The sequence below is a fragment of the Dermochelys coriacea genome, chromosome 1, assembly GCF_009764565.3.
Source record: "Dermochelys coriacea isolate rDerCor1 chromosome 1, rDerCor1.pri.v4, whole genome shotgun sequence".
Classification (NCBI taxonomy): Eukaryota; Metazoa; Chordata; order Testudines; family Dermochelyidae; genus Dermochelys; species Dermochelys coriacea.
In genome coordinates this window covers 339,941,205-339,955,281 of record NC_050068.2, presented here as the reverse complement: position 1 = coordinate 339,955,281, position 14,077 = coordinate 339,941,205, and the positions used below count along the sequence as shown (strand labels likewise).

Here is a 14,077-nt window from a genome sequence, read left to right as displayed (position 1 = left end):
ACAATTTCTCATTAGGAGCCTAGCAAAGTTCTTTTTTGACCATTATCTTGCTCAATATCAAATGTTGCCACAAAGAGCAGAGAGTCTATGTATAAAAAAAAACCAAACACCACAACTCTGTAGCTGCAAAATGGTCCAATAATTCTATGTTTAAATAATTCCATGGAAATGTGGGCAGCCTACCCTAAACAATAAGGAGAATTCAGATAAATGGCTATGTTTTCATGAAGAGCTAAAGCTTGCTGGACAAAACTCCTACTGAGAATATGCAGGGGGATGCAATTCTGTTGGTTTCAGTGGCAATGCACCCAGTTTATACTGTCTGATTTCTTTTTAAACCCACTGGCATCCTGTACCCCTCAGAAATATGCCTTTTTTTGTAAGGAGACATACAAAGGTATATAAAAACTTCAGAGTTGTGCCTTTTCCCCTTCTCTATGGTGTATAAAAATTGCCTCAATACATTTGTTTCCTACTTGTTTAACATTAGAAAAATAGGTCTTGTCTAGACTTGATGCCCTTCTGCAAAACTGGTTAAAGTAGGACATTGCTAATCCCACTGATTAATTGAAAGGAGGAAGTGATTCTACTGAAACTGTTTCAGACTGAAACAATGTTGCCAACTGTCATGATTTTCACGTGTGACTTGTAATAGTTGGTATTTTCCTTAAACCCCAGCTCCTGAAGTCAGGTGAGAATTTCAGAGTGATTCTGTATGTCCCCTCATGCTTCCCGTCTCTTCTTCCCTCTGTCATTCCTCTACACCCCACTTTCAGTCCTGCCCCCCCAACACTTTCCCTGTGTCCCACATTCACGCTGTACCCATTGCCTTGCCCCCATATTCTCCCTAGCCTCTTACATCCTCTTCCCCCCCGCATTTATCCAGCCTGGGTTTCCTAGATGTTACCACAATAAATAAGCAAGTAACAATCATTAATAAAGCATTTAACACAATTTAAAATTTTCCCTGTTGCAGTTTAAGCAAATTCCTTCTCTGTGATAGTCTGACAGTGCTTTCACCAGGGTGCATTGACTGTAGAGAAATCTAGACCCTGATTCTTCACTAGCACAGCTGCACTGCTGGGAGGCTGTACTAGAGCCTGCACAGAGGTATTTTTACTACTCCATGGTCTAATACCAGGTTGGAATAATCATGTATTCACCCTGATGGTCTTCAGAGCTGCATTTGTTTGCTCTCCATGAACATTCCTGGGAGCAAAATCTTTGTACACATGAATGTTTGCAGAAAGAAAAAAGGGCCTCATGAATACATGTGTAAATATTTATTGAGGTGAATAGTCAAGCCAGAGGTCTTCAAAGTTTTTTGTGGGATCAGGGAGCAGAATTGAGTCCAAGAGATTTAGGAAGCCATTCTAACTACATGTCTAGTGAAATACAAATAGCAAATGTACAAGCAACACATGGTTCACAGGAATTCCTTGACAAAACAGATCTACATCTAATCTTACTCATTTTTATGACACTCATTACCATAGCATCTAAATATGTTTCCATAAATCTAGAGTTGCATAATTCTGAATGATTAACAAGAGAAGATAGTCATGTAGTAAAGCCCTGGACTGGGACAAAGATTATCTGGATTAACTTCCTGGCTCTGTCAGAGTCCCTGTGTGACCTTGGACAAGTCAAATTTGTGGTGTTTAAGGCCTAGTCTGGCCTCCTTTATAGCACAGTCCATTAAATTTCACTTAATTACCCCAATAACTTGTTTGCCTAAAGCATATCTGGATTTGAAGACATCTAGAGACAGAAGAATCCACCACTGCCGTGGGTAGTTTGTTCCAATGGCTTGTTAAAAACAACCTCCTTGTTAAAAATTTGTGCCTTATTTTGAATTTTTGTCTTCCACTTCTAGCCAGTCCAACAGAGCTGTTTGTGCTGCAAGCTCCACTTACTCTGTGTGTCTCACTCTTCATCTGGAACAGGGGGCAGTTAATACTACTTTTCTGACTCCTTTTGTCTGTCTTGTTGTATTTAGACTTAAGGTCTTCAGGGCAACACTGTCTTACTATATTATGTTCAGTGAAATACTTTGAGCTCAGTGGTGCCACTGTAATACAGATGAGAATAATGAACATGTTCATAGCAACCAGGTACTGTTTGTGGATAATATGCAACCAGACAGACTAAAGTCAGAAAAAGTGTCACTTAAACTGGGTGAATTATTTGATCACACATTCTCAAAATTCCAACTTTGAGCTGCAATGGTAGGAAACATTTTTAAGAGTGACAGAGCGATAGAGCAAAGCACCAGTAGAGGGCAGAAATAGCTCATTTTGAAGCAACTGAAGGCTACTGGCCTAGTAGCTTTCATGTTTCAGAGTAGCTGCCCTGTTAGTCTGCATTTGCAAAAACAGGAGTACTTGTGGCACCTTACAGACTAAAATTTGTTTGAGCATAAGCTTTTGTGAGCTACAGCTCACTTCATCAAATGCATTTGATGAAGTGAGCTGTAGCTCATGAAAGCTTATGCTCAAATTTGTTAGTCTCTAAGGTGCCACAAGTACTCATCTTTCATGTGTTTTCTTTTACTGGAGTGTGTACATGGAACAAGCAGTTGATTTAAGCACAGCTCTCAGCACAGCAAGGGTAAGAAAATATCCTTGTAATCAAGAGAAATTGACTCCATCTATGCTTCTTTCCGACCAAGGCTTCCAGTTCCCATTAGTTTACTGAGGCCAGGCAGCAAGAGTGAAAAATCGGGACAGTGGGTAGAGGTAATAGGAGCCTATATAAGAGACCCAAAAATCAGAACTGTCCCTATAAAATCAAGACATCTGGTCACCCTAACTGTGGCCCTTTTTCATCCAACCTCACAAAGCCTGGATTTGTTGTAAAAAAAAAAAAAAATAGCTCCCAGGATGGCCACTTGCCTCTATAGTAGGGATAAGCTACTACCTGCCAAATCCAGAGAGCATTTTAGGAGTGGTTAGATCCCTTCCAATACCCACTCCACTGGGATATAGTCCCAACCTACCAGTCAGTTGTGTGTGTCTTTGGCTGAATCTTTCCATCCAGCACAACTAGTATGTCTACACAGCAATTAGGCACCCACAGCTGGCCCATGCCACCTGACTCAGGCCTGCAGGGCTCAGTCTAAGAGACTGTTCAATTACAGGGTAGACATTCTAGCTCAGAATGGAGCCCAGGCTCTAGGACACTGCGAGGGTCCCAGAGGTCTCAGGCTGAAGCCTAAGTCTGAACATCTACACAGCAATTAAATGGCCCTTTAGCCTGAGCCCTGCAAGCCAGAGTCAGCTGGCACAGGCCAGCTGTGGGTTTAACTGCAGTGTAGCCAGACCCTTAAAGACCAGTGATCTGGTACAGCCTTGAGGCTCGTTAGTATATAGATGGCAAGTGGAAGGGAACTTGCAGGACACTAATTGAGCCACCCAAAATTAGTAGACACTGGAAAATTTTGCCTAAAAACCAATAGGTGTCTCAGTTACCCATCTGTAACATGAGATTCATTAGTGTTCGTAAAGAGTATTAAGACGTACACCTTAAGGGAGACAATGTAACCTAACAGATAAAGCAGTAGTTCAAGACTTGGATGACCTGGATTTTAGTCCTGGCTCTTTAACTGGCCTGCTGTGTGATCTTTTGCAAGTCACTTTACAGCTCTGTGCCTCAGTTTCCCCATTGGTAAATTGGGGATAATACTTACCATCTTTGTAAAGAACTTTGAGATCTGTGGGTGATAAAACCAGATATTAAACGTACAATGTATTGTTACTGACTAGTTACTGGTCAGTTATTAACATGCTTGTCACACTTGTCTGGAGTCTAAGACAGTGTCTACATTACAGCCAGTCAGCATTATGTTGCTCAAGGGGCTGAATAAGCCACTCCGAGACACAAATTACACCGACATAAGTGCTCGTGTGTACAATGCTATTGGCAAGAAAGCATCTCCTGCCAAAATAGCTTCGGTTGCTCAGAGGTGGTTTTATTACACCTATGAGAGAGCGCTCTCCCATTGGCATAGAGCATCTACACCAGATGCACTGCAGCGGCATAGCTGTATTGGTGCATCTGTGCTGCTGCAGTGCTGTATATCTAGACATGGTCTACAAGGTAGAGGTGAAAGGTATTTAAGGTGACAACATGGGTGAGTTAATAGCTTTGATTGGACCAACTTCTGTTTGAGAGAGACAAACTTTCAAGCTACACAGAGCTCTTCTCCAGGTCTGGGAAATGTACTCAGTGTCAGAGCTAAATACAAGGTGAAACAGATTAAGTAGTTAATACGTATTTCAAGGGACCATTCAAGGTGAGGTGAAGTGGGGGGAGGGATAGCTCAGTGGTTTGAGTATTGGCCTGCTAAACCCAGGATTGTGAGTTCCATACTTGAGGGGGCCATTTAGGGATCTGGGGCAAAAATGGGGATTGGTCCCGCTTTGAGCAGGGGGTTGGACTAGATGACCTCCTCAGGTCCCTTCCAACCCTGATGTTCTATGATTAACACCTGTCCAGTCATAACAGGGGGGCAAGGTAGGAGGCAGCTGGGTGAGGTGTTGGTAGTGGGTTAGATTGTTGTAATAAGCCATAAATCCAGTGTCGCTATTCAATCCACGATTTCTAGCGTCTAGCAAAGCTATGAATTTAAACTCCCCAAACTTCATAACTTTGCTAAACATTAAAAATCATGGACTGAATAGAGAGACTGGATTTATGGCTTATTACAACAATCTGTCTTCCCCTTCCCCCCCTATGACTGGAGGGATGTTAACCATCCTCTTCACCTTGAATGGTCCCCTGAAATGTGTGTTAACTACTTATGCTAAACAATCTGTTCCACCTTGTATTTAGCTGTGACACTGAGTAGCTTCCCAGACCTGAAGAAGAGCTCTGTGTAAGCTCGTCTCTCCCCACAATGGAAGTTGGTCCAATAAGAGATTGCCTCCCCCACCTTGTCTCTAATCTCCTGGGACCAGCACGGCTACAGCAACACGGTGTACAGGTATTTAAGGGGTTACTCCAAATAGGCAGCAAATGCCACGGCCTAGCAGAAGCTACTGAAAAATTAAAAAATTATGTAGAGTCCCTTCTCAGCAGGGAACAGTGTTCTATTTGTCATGCTGCTTTCCTGCAGAGTCATTCTGATCCCTCAGGGCAGGTGGGCACTTTGTAATAGTCCTGTCTCAGTAATCATTAGACTATTGTAAATATTAAAGTATCCCAAGGCCAGCTGTTTATTCATCTGGGCTTGAATTTTATGCCCGGCCTCAATGACAAATACAACAATGAAGTATTCAGTATAAAAGTTGTGATAGAATTAATACTACTTGGAATTTTTTTTTTTCCCCCACATACAAAAAAGCAACTAATAAACCTCACAACACTGGTGTAGGGATCACAACTCCCAGGATGAAATCCAAAGCAGCTTAATGTACGGAAACAGCAGCTAGAACAAGGGAAGAAAAATACTGGATCCAATTCAAACTGCAGAGGAATTCAGGGACCCTCCTCCTCTTTGGAATGTGGCAAACACACCTGGATCAATGAACTCTCTAACCAGCATGGAAGGTAGAGCAGCAAGGTGGGGAAAGGTCCTCTCTCTCACTGGACCAACTTCTGTGGGCGAGACAAACTTTCGAGCTTATGGAGAGCCCTTCTACAGGTCAAGGCTTCAACTGCATACAAGTATGGAAGGTGATATATGGTGTGATGCTGTACCAGACCTCCAGGAGTCATGAGGAAATGGGGCAGAGATGGTTTTATGCCACCTTGCAGGTCCTGGGCTGCTCCAGGGCCTGCATAGTGTGGCTCCACTAATGACAGATACGGTGAAAGCTGCAGAGTGGAAAAGGTGATATTTGTTCCGTGTATGTCAGACACTGGGTCAGTAATGAAACAATTGGCCTTTTCCCCTCAATGCAGCCTCTAGCCCTCTTTCTGTTTAGACTTTGTTCTTCAGATGCATCCTATCCACCCATCTCTTTGAAAGAAGCATCACCTAGAAAAATAGAGAGGAAGCATGGTCTAGTGGTGAGGCCACTAGCTTGGTATTCAGCAGTTCCGGGTTCAGCTCCCAGTTCTGCAGCAGACTTCCCATGTGACTTTAAGCAAGTTATAGACCCAGATCCTCAATGATCTTTAGGCTTCTAGCTTCCATAGATCTCCTGGAAGCTAGGTGCCTAAATATCTTTACAGATCTGAGCCTTAGTCTAAAAGAGCCTCATTTCCCTATCTGTAAAATGAGGATAATAGTATTTCCCTACTTCACAGGAGTGCTAGGAAGATTCATTAGAGATTTCAGAGTAGCAGCCGTGTTAGTCTGTATTCGCAAAAAGAAAAGGAGTACTTGTGGCACCTTAGAGACTAACAAATTTATTTGAGCATAAGCTTTCGTGAGCTACAGCTCACTTCATCGGATGCATTTGGTGGAAAAAACAGAGGAGAGATTTATATACACACACACACACACACACACACACACACACACACACACACACACACACACACACAGAGAACATGAAACAATGGGTTTATCATACACACTGTAAGGAGAGTGATCACTTAAGATAAGCCATCACCAGCAGCAGGGGGGGGAGGGGGAAAAAGGAGGAAAACCTTTCATGGTGACAAGCAGGTAGGCTAATTCCAGCAGTTAACAAGAATATCAGAGGAACAGTGGGGGGTGGGGTGGGAGGGAGAAATACCATGGGGAAATAGTTTTACTTTGTGTAATGACTCATCCATTCCCAGTCTCTATTCAAGCCTAAGTTAATTGTATCCAGTTTGCAAATTAATTCCAATTCAGCAGTCTCTCGTTGGAGTCTGTTTTTGAAGCTTTTTTGTTGAAGTATAGCCACTCTTAGGTCTGTGATCGAGTGACCAGAGAGATTGAAGTGTTCTCCAACTGGTTTTTGAATGTTATAATTCTTGACATCTGATTTGTGTCCATTCATTCTTTTACGTAGAGACTGTCCAGTTTGGCCAATGTACATGGCAGAGGGGCATTGCTGGCACATGATGGCATATATCACATTGGTAGATGCGCAGGTGAAGGAGCCTCTGGTAGTGTGGCTGATGTGATTAGGCCCTATGATGGTATCCCCTGAATAGATATGTGGACAAAGTTGGCAATGGGCTTCGTTGCAAGGATAGGTTCCTGGGTTAGTGGTTCTGTTGTGTGGTGTGTGGTTGCTGGTGAGTATTTGCTTCAGATTGGGGGGCTGTCTGTAAGCAAGGACTGGTCTGTCTCCCAAGATCTGAGAGAGCGATGGCTCGTCCTTCAGGATAGGTTGTAGATCCTTGATGATGCGTTGGAGGGGTTTTAGTTGGGGGCTGAAGGTGATGGCTAGTGGCGTTCTGTTGTTTTCTTTGTTGGGCCTGTCCTGTAGTAGGTGACTTCTGGGTACTCTTCTGGCTCTGTCAATCTGTTTCTTCACTTCAGCAGGTGGGTATTGTAGTTGTAGGAATGCATGATAGAGATCTTGTAGGTGTTTGTCTCTGTCTGAGGGGTTGGAGCAAATGCGGTTATATCGTAGAGCTTGGCTGTAGACAATGGATCGAGTGGTATGATCTGGATGAAAGCTAGAGGTATGTAGGTAGGAATAGCGGTCAGTAGGTTTCCGATATAGGGTGGTGTTTATGTGACCATCGCTTATTAGCACCGTGGTGTCCAGGAAGTGGATCTCTTGTGTGGACTGGTCCAGGCTGAGGTTGATGGTGGGATGGAAATTGTTGAAATCATGGTGGAATTCCTCAAGAGCTTCTTTTCCATGGGTCCAGATGATGAAGATGTCATCAATGTAGCGCAAGTAGAGTAGGGGCATTAGGGGACGAGAGCTGAGGAAGCGTTGTTCTAAGTCAGCCATAAAAATGTTGGCATACTGTGGGGCCATGCGGGTACCCATCGCAGTGCCGCTGATTTGAAGGTATACATTGTCACCAAATGTGAAATAGTTATGGGTCAGGACAAAGTCACAAAGTTCTGCCACCAGGTTAGCCGTGACAGTATCGGGGATACTGTTCCTGACGGCTTGTAGTCCATCTTTGTGTGGAATGTTGGTGTAGAGGGCTTCTACATCCATAGTGGCTAGGATGGTGTTTTTAGGAAGATCACCAATGGACTGTAGTTTCCTCAGGAAATCGGTGGTGTCTCGAAGATAGCTGGGAGTGCTGGTAACGAAGGGCCTGAGGAGGGAGTCTACATAGCCAGACAATCCTGCTGTCAGGGTGCCAATGCCTGAGATGATGGGGCGTCCAGGATTTCCAGGTTTATGGATCTTGGGTAGCAGATAGAATACCCCAGGTCGGGGTTCTAGGGGTGTGTCTGTGCGGATTTGTTCTTGTGCTTTTTCAGGGAGTTTCTTGAGCAAATGCTGTAGTTTCTTTTGGTAACTCTCAGTGGGATCAGAGGGTAATGGCTTGTAGAAAGCGGTGTTGGAGAGCTGCCTAGTAGCCTCTTGTTCATACTCGGACCTATTCATGATGACGACAGCACCTCCTTTGTCAGCCTTTTTGATTATGATGTCAGAGTTGTTTCTGAGCAGCCTGGATTTCTACATAGACTGCTTCCGCCGACGTGCACGAGCTGAAATTGTGGAAAAGCAGCATCGCTTACCCCATAACCTCAGCCATGCAGAACACAGTGCCATCCACAGCCTCAGAAACAACTGACATCATAATCAAAAAGGCTGACAAAGGAGGTGCTGTCGTCATCATGACTAGGTCGGAGTATGAACAAGAGGCTACTAGGCAGCTCTCCAACACCGCTTTCTACAAGCCATTACCCTCTGATCCCACTGAGAGTTACCAAAAGAAACTACAGCATTTGCTCAAGAAACTCCCTGAAAAAGCACAAGAACAAATCCGCACAGACACACCCCTAGAACCCCGACCTGGGGTATTCTATCTGCTACCCAAGATCCATAAACCTGGAAATCCTGGATGCCCCATCATCTCAGGCATTGGCACCCTGACAGCAGGATTGTCTGGCTATGTAGACTCCCTCCTCAGGCCCTTCGTTACCAGCACTCCCAGCTATCTTCGAGACACCACCGATTTCCTGAGAAAACTACAGTCCATTGGTGATCTTCCTAAAAACACCATCCTAGCCACTATGGATGTAGAAGCCCTCTACACCAACATTCCACACAAAGATGGACTACAAGCCGTCAGGAACAGTATCCCCGATACTGTCACGGCTAACCTGGTGGCAGAACTTTGTGACTTTGTCCTGACCCATAACTATTTCACATTTGGTGACAATGTATACCTTCAAATCAGCGGCACTGCGATGGGTACCCGCATGGCCCCACAGTATGCCAACATTTTTATGGCTGACTTAGAACAACGCTTCCTCAGCTCTCGTCCCCTAATGCCCCTACTCTACTTGTGCTACATTGATGACATCTTCATCATCTGGACCCATGGAAAAGAAGCTCTTGAGGAATTCCACCATGATTTCAACAATTTCCATCCCACCATCAACCTCAGCCTGGACCAGTCCACACAAGAGATCCACTTCCTGGACACTACGGTGCTAATAAGCGATGGTCACATAAACACCACCCTATATCGGAAACCTACTGACCGCTATTCCTACCTACATACCTCTAGCTTTCATCCAGATCATACCACTCGATCCATTGTCTACAGCCAAGCGCTACGATATAACCGCATTTGCTCCAACCCCTCAGACAGAGACAAACACCTACAAGATCTCTATCATGCATTCCTACAACTACAATACCCACCTGCTGAAGTGAAGAAACAGATTGACAGAGCCAGAAGAGTACCCAGAAGTCACCTACTACAGGACAGGCCCAACAAAGAAAACAACAGAACGCCACTAGCCATCACCTTCAGCCCCCAACTAAAACCCCTCCAACGCATCATCAAGGATCTACAACCTATCCTGAAGGACGAGCCATCGCTCTCTCAGATCTTGGGAGACAGACCAGTCCTTGCTTACAGACAGCCCCCCAATCTGAAGCAAATACTCACCAGCAACCACACACCACACAACAGAACCACTAACCCAGGAACCTATCCTTGCAACAAAGCCCGTTGCCAACTCTGTCCACATATCTATTCAGGGGATACCATCATAGGGCCTAATCACATCAGCCACACTATCAGAGGCTCGTTCACCTGCGCATCTACCAATGTGATATATGCCATCATGTGCCAGCAATGCCCCTCTGCCATGTACATTGGCCAAACTGGACAGTCTCTACGTAAAAGAATGAATGGACACAAATCAGACGTCAAGAATTATAACATTCAAAAACCAGTTGGAGAACACTTCAATCTCTCTGGTCACTCGATCACAGACCTAAGAGTGGCTATCCTTCAACAAAAAAGCTTCAAAAACAGACTCCAACGAGAGACTGCTGAATTGGAATTAATTTGCAAACTGGATACAATTAACTTAGGCTTGAATAGAGACTGGGAATGGATGAGTCATTACACAAAGTAAAACTATTTCCCCATGGTATTTCTCCCTCCCACCCCCCCCCCCACTGTTCCTCTGATATTCTTGTTAACTGCTGGAATTAGCCTACCTGCTTGTCACCATGAAAGGTTTTCCTCCTTTCCCCCCCCCCCCCCCGCTGTTGGTGATGGCCTATCTTAAGTGATCACTCTCCTTACAGTGTGTATGATAAACCCATTGTTTCATGTTCTCTGTGTGTGTGTGTGTGTGTGTGTGTGTGTGTGTGTGTGTGTGTGTATATATATAAATCTCTCCTCTGTTTTTTCCACCAAATGCATCCGATGAAGTGAGCTGTAGCTCACGAAAGCTTATGCTCTAATAAATTTGTTAGTCTCTAAGGTGCCACAAGTACTTCTTTTCTTCATTAGAGATTGTGAGGCACTCTGGTAACGGAAGCCATTTAAATAGTAGTGATAGAACATTTATATGGTCTTTTATGCCAGGGCAAAAAAGCAATGTTAAAGTTTATCCAAATACACTTTGACTAAAAGCAGTAGCAAATACACATTTATTTTTTTCAGTTTGAAATGCCAGCATTAGTGTACCATTCAGAATGGAGTCAGAAGTGATATCCGCAGCTGCAGAGCAATTAAAACTCAGTTCCCTAAGGCAGGTGTTCAGACAAAGAAAGCTTCCATTTCAGGCTCCACTATATCAAGAGAACCAAAAGACCTCTCCGAAATATTGTGACACAACCAAAGAGTAATTTAAAAACAAGCAGTAAAAAAAACCCTTGAAACGGACAATTTAATGGGGAAAGATTAACCATTTCAAATAGCAGGGCACCTATAACAACTGGAGCTGGCTGGGAAACTATTTTTCCCCCACCAAAAAGTCAATGGAAAAAGAAAATATTTGTCGTTTCTTCAAAACTTGAGTTTCCGTTTAAAAAAAAAAAACCACACACACACACCTGAAAACCAAATCTTGCTTGGTTTTGGGTAAAGGGATACTAAACATTTCAGTTTTTGGCAACCAAAAACTGATTTTACTTAGTTTAAAACTGAAATTTCAGTTTTTAAATTAAAAACTGAATTTTTTTTTAAATGAAAATCAAAAATATTTTTGCACAAGTTTCCATTTAGTTTCATAGATGCCAAAGCCAGAAGGGAACATCGCGATCATCTTGTCTGACCTCCTGTGTAACACAGGCCATAGAACTTCCCCAAAATAGTTCCTAGATAGATCTTTTAGAAAAAAACCAATATTGATTTAAAAATTGTCAGCGTTGGAGAATCCACCAAGCTCCTTGATAAATTGTTCCAATGTTTAATTACCTTCACTGTCAACATTTTATACCTTATGTCCAGTCTGAATTTGTCTTCAACTTCCACCCATTGCATTGTGTTCTACCTTTCTTTACTAGATTAGAGAGCTCATTGTTAAATATTTGTTCCCCACAAAGGTACTTAGACTATAATCAAATCACCCCTTAAACTTCTGTTAAGATAAATAGATTGAGCTCCTTGAGACTATCACTGAAAGGCAGGTTTTTAATCCTTTGATCGTTCTCATGGCTCTTCTGTGAACCCTCTCCAATTTATCAACATCCTTCTTGAATTGTGGGCACCAGAACTGGGAACAATATTCAAGCTGCGGATGCACCAGAGCTAAATACAGAGGTAAAAGAATCTCTCCATTCCTCCTTGAGATTTCCCTGTTTATGCATCCCAGGATCACATTAGGTCTTTTGGCCACAGATTTACACGGGGAGCTCATGTTCAGCTGATTATCCACCATGACCCCCAGATCCATTTGTTTCAGAGTCACTGTTTCCCAGAATATGGTGCCTCATTCCATAAATATGGCCTATACTCTTTATTTCTTAGATGCGTACATTTCAGTATTAAAAATGCATATTGTTTGCTTGCACTCAGTTTTGCAATGGAATCCAAAACTATTATAACGTTTAGACATTCCTGGCCATATATTAAAGGATCTTATGGAAGACACACCTTTGGTGCATCTCTCTGAGAAGGAAGCTCTTTAGTCAGTCCATATCAGATAGAGAAGCCTGACTTGCTAAGTAGCAGTCATGCAACCTACTGTGTACAAGGTGTACATGACATGGTGTCAGAAGTAAACTAGCCTCAGAGAGGAGCAGAAACAGAAGGGAAGCAATTATAAAGGTTGTAAACAGAAGGAACAAAGGATGCAGAGTTGATCTCATCAACATGCCACTCTTCAGAGAGCTTCAGTTTTGATAGACCTACAAAATGAATGAATTAGAAACAATATTTTGCAAAGTTTCAGAGTAGCAGCCGTGTTAGTCTGTATTCGCAAAAAGAAAAAAGGAGTACTTGTGGCACCTTAGAGACTAACAAATATTTTGCAAACTAACTCCAAGGAAATTGGAGACATTCAGGGGTGCTCTTTAACTTGTTCTATGGGGAAACAGGCAGATCATACCTTTTAAATACTTTGACTGTACTGAAGACAGTCACAAAGATAACTATGCAAGGGTTTTGGCTATGTTTGAGGCATCCTTTTAACCTCAGATAAATGTGGTTTATGAAAGAGCATGTTTTCATCAGAGAATGGAGAAACTAAGAAAATGCTGAATCGTGTATAAACATGTGATGTCCTTCACAAGTACCCAAAACTGTGAGCCCTATGTGACCCCTCTCAGCCTCAACAAGTGAGAATTTTGATACTATTAAACTGCATAACAACTCCCTGACAAATCAGCCTGTCTGCCTTGCCAGCAAACTCTTCAGGACTCCTGCCAGTCCAAACCTTTCCTAGCAGATAACAATCAGTGAACCCCTTGTCCTGAGTTCCCCAGAGACATTTCTCTGCAGTGTCCAGTCCTTCTCACTGGCCACTCACACAAATTACTAAGGGCAGGTGTTCACTTAAAACTGTAGTGATCCAGCTGCATTGCTAAAGCACTTAGTGAAGATATTACTATACTGAAAGGAGAGCTTCTGCTGTCAGTGCAGTTAATCCACCTCTGCAAGAGATGGTAGCTATGTCAGCAGAAGCAGCTCTCCTATTGACGTAGTACTGTCTATACCAGGGGTTAGGTCAGTATAACTGTATTACATGGGGCGGGTGTGGATTTTTTTTGAATGGGTGCTGTAGACCTGGCCTAGGTCCACTGCTTCTGAAGAGACAGGACACACAGCAGCCTGTTAGTTTAGCTGAAGATTTCCACTTTAATACACAGCATTGAGCTGGTTTTGCAATAAAACAAGAATAAGTTTAACAACAAAGAATAGAAATTTAAGTGATTGTAACAGGGCTCACTTACCACTAGGGCATCTCCTCCTAGCTGCTCTGGGGATTACCCCCTTCCATCACTCATTTGCACACCCTGTAGCCTCTCGGTCACTGGGGGGTGCTCCCTCTTTTGTAGCTTGGCCCTCCAGCCAGGTCACTGCATGTTTTCCCCTTCTGGGGTATTAAAATTTCTCCATACAAACTGTCTCAGGCAATCTTTCCATTTACTGCCCAGACTGTGCCACTTCTCCAGTTGCTGGTAGGGGAATCTGGGCCCACCCTCTAGAGGGTCACTGAACTAGAACCCAGAGTAATCAACAGCCAAGGTCTGTACTATCTTAAACCATGCTACTATATCCCTGAGCCTTTTCCTATACTCCTCAC

General features: G+C 43.3%; 1 long non-coding RNA gene across 1 annotated transcript in view; it reads right to left on the bottom strand.

Annotated features, from left to right (window-relative positions):
* Positions 1 to 14,077, bottom strand: part of LOC119849921 — a 20,274-nt gene extending 6,197 nt beyond the window's left edge. The window contains exon 1 of the long non-coding RNA XR_005290637.2: positions 13,725 to 14,077. This is a non-coding gene — a long non-coding RNA (uncharacterized LOC119849921). The remainder of the gene's footprint in view (positions 1 to 13,724) is intronic.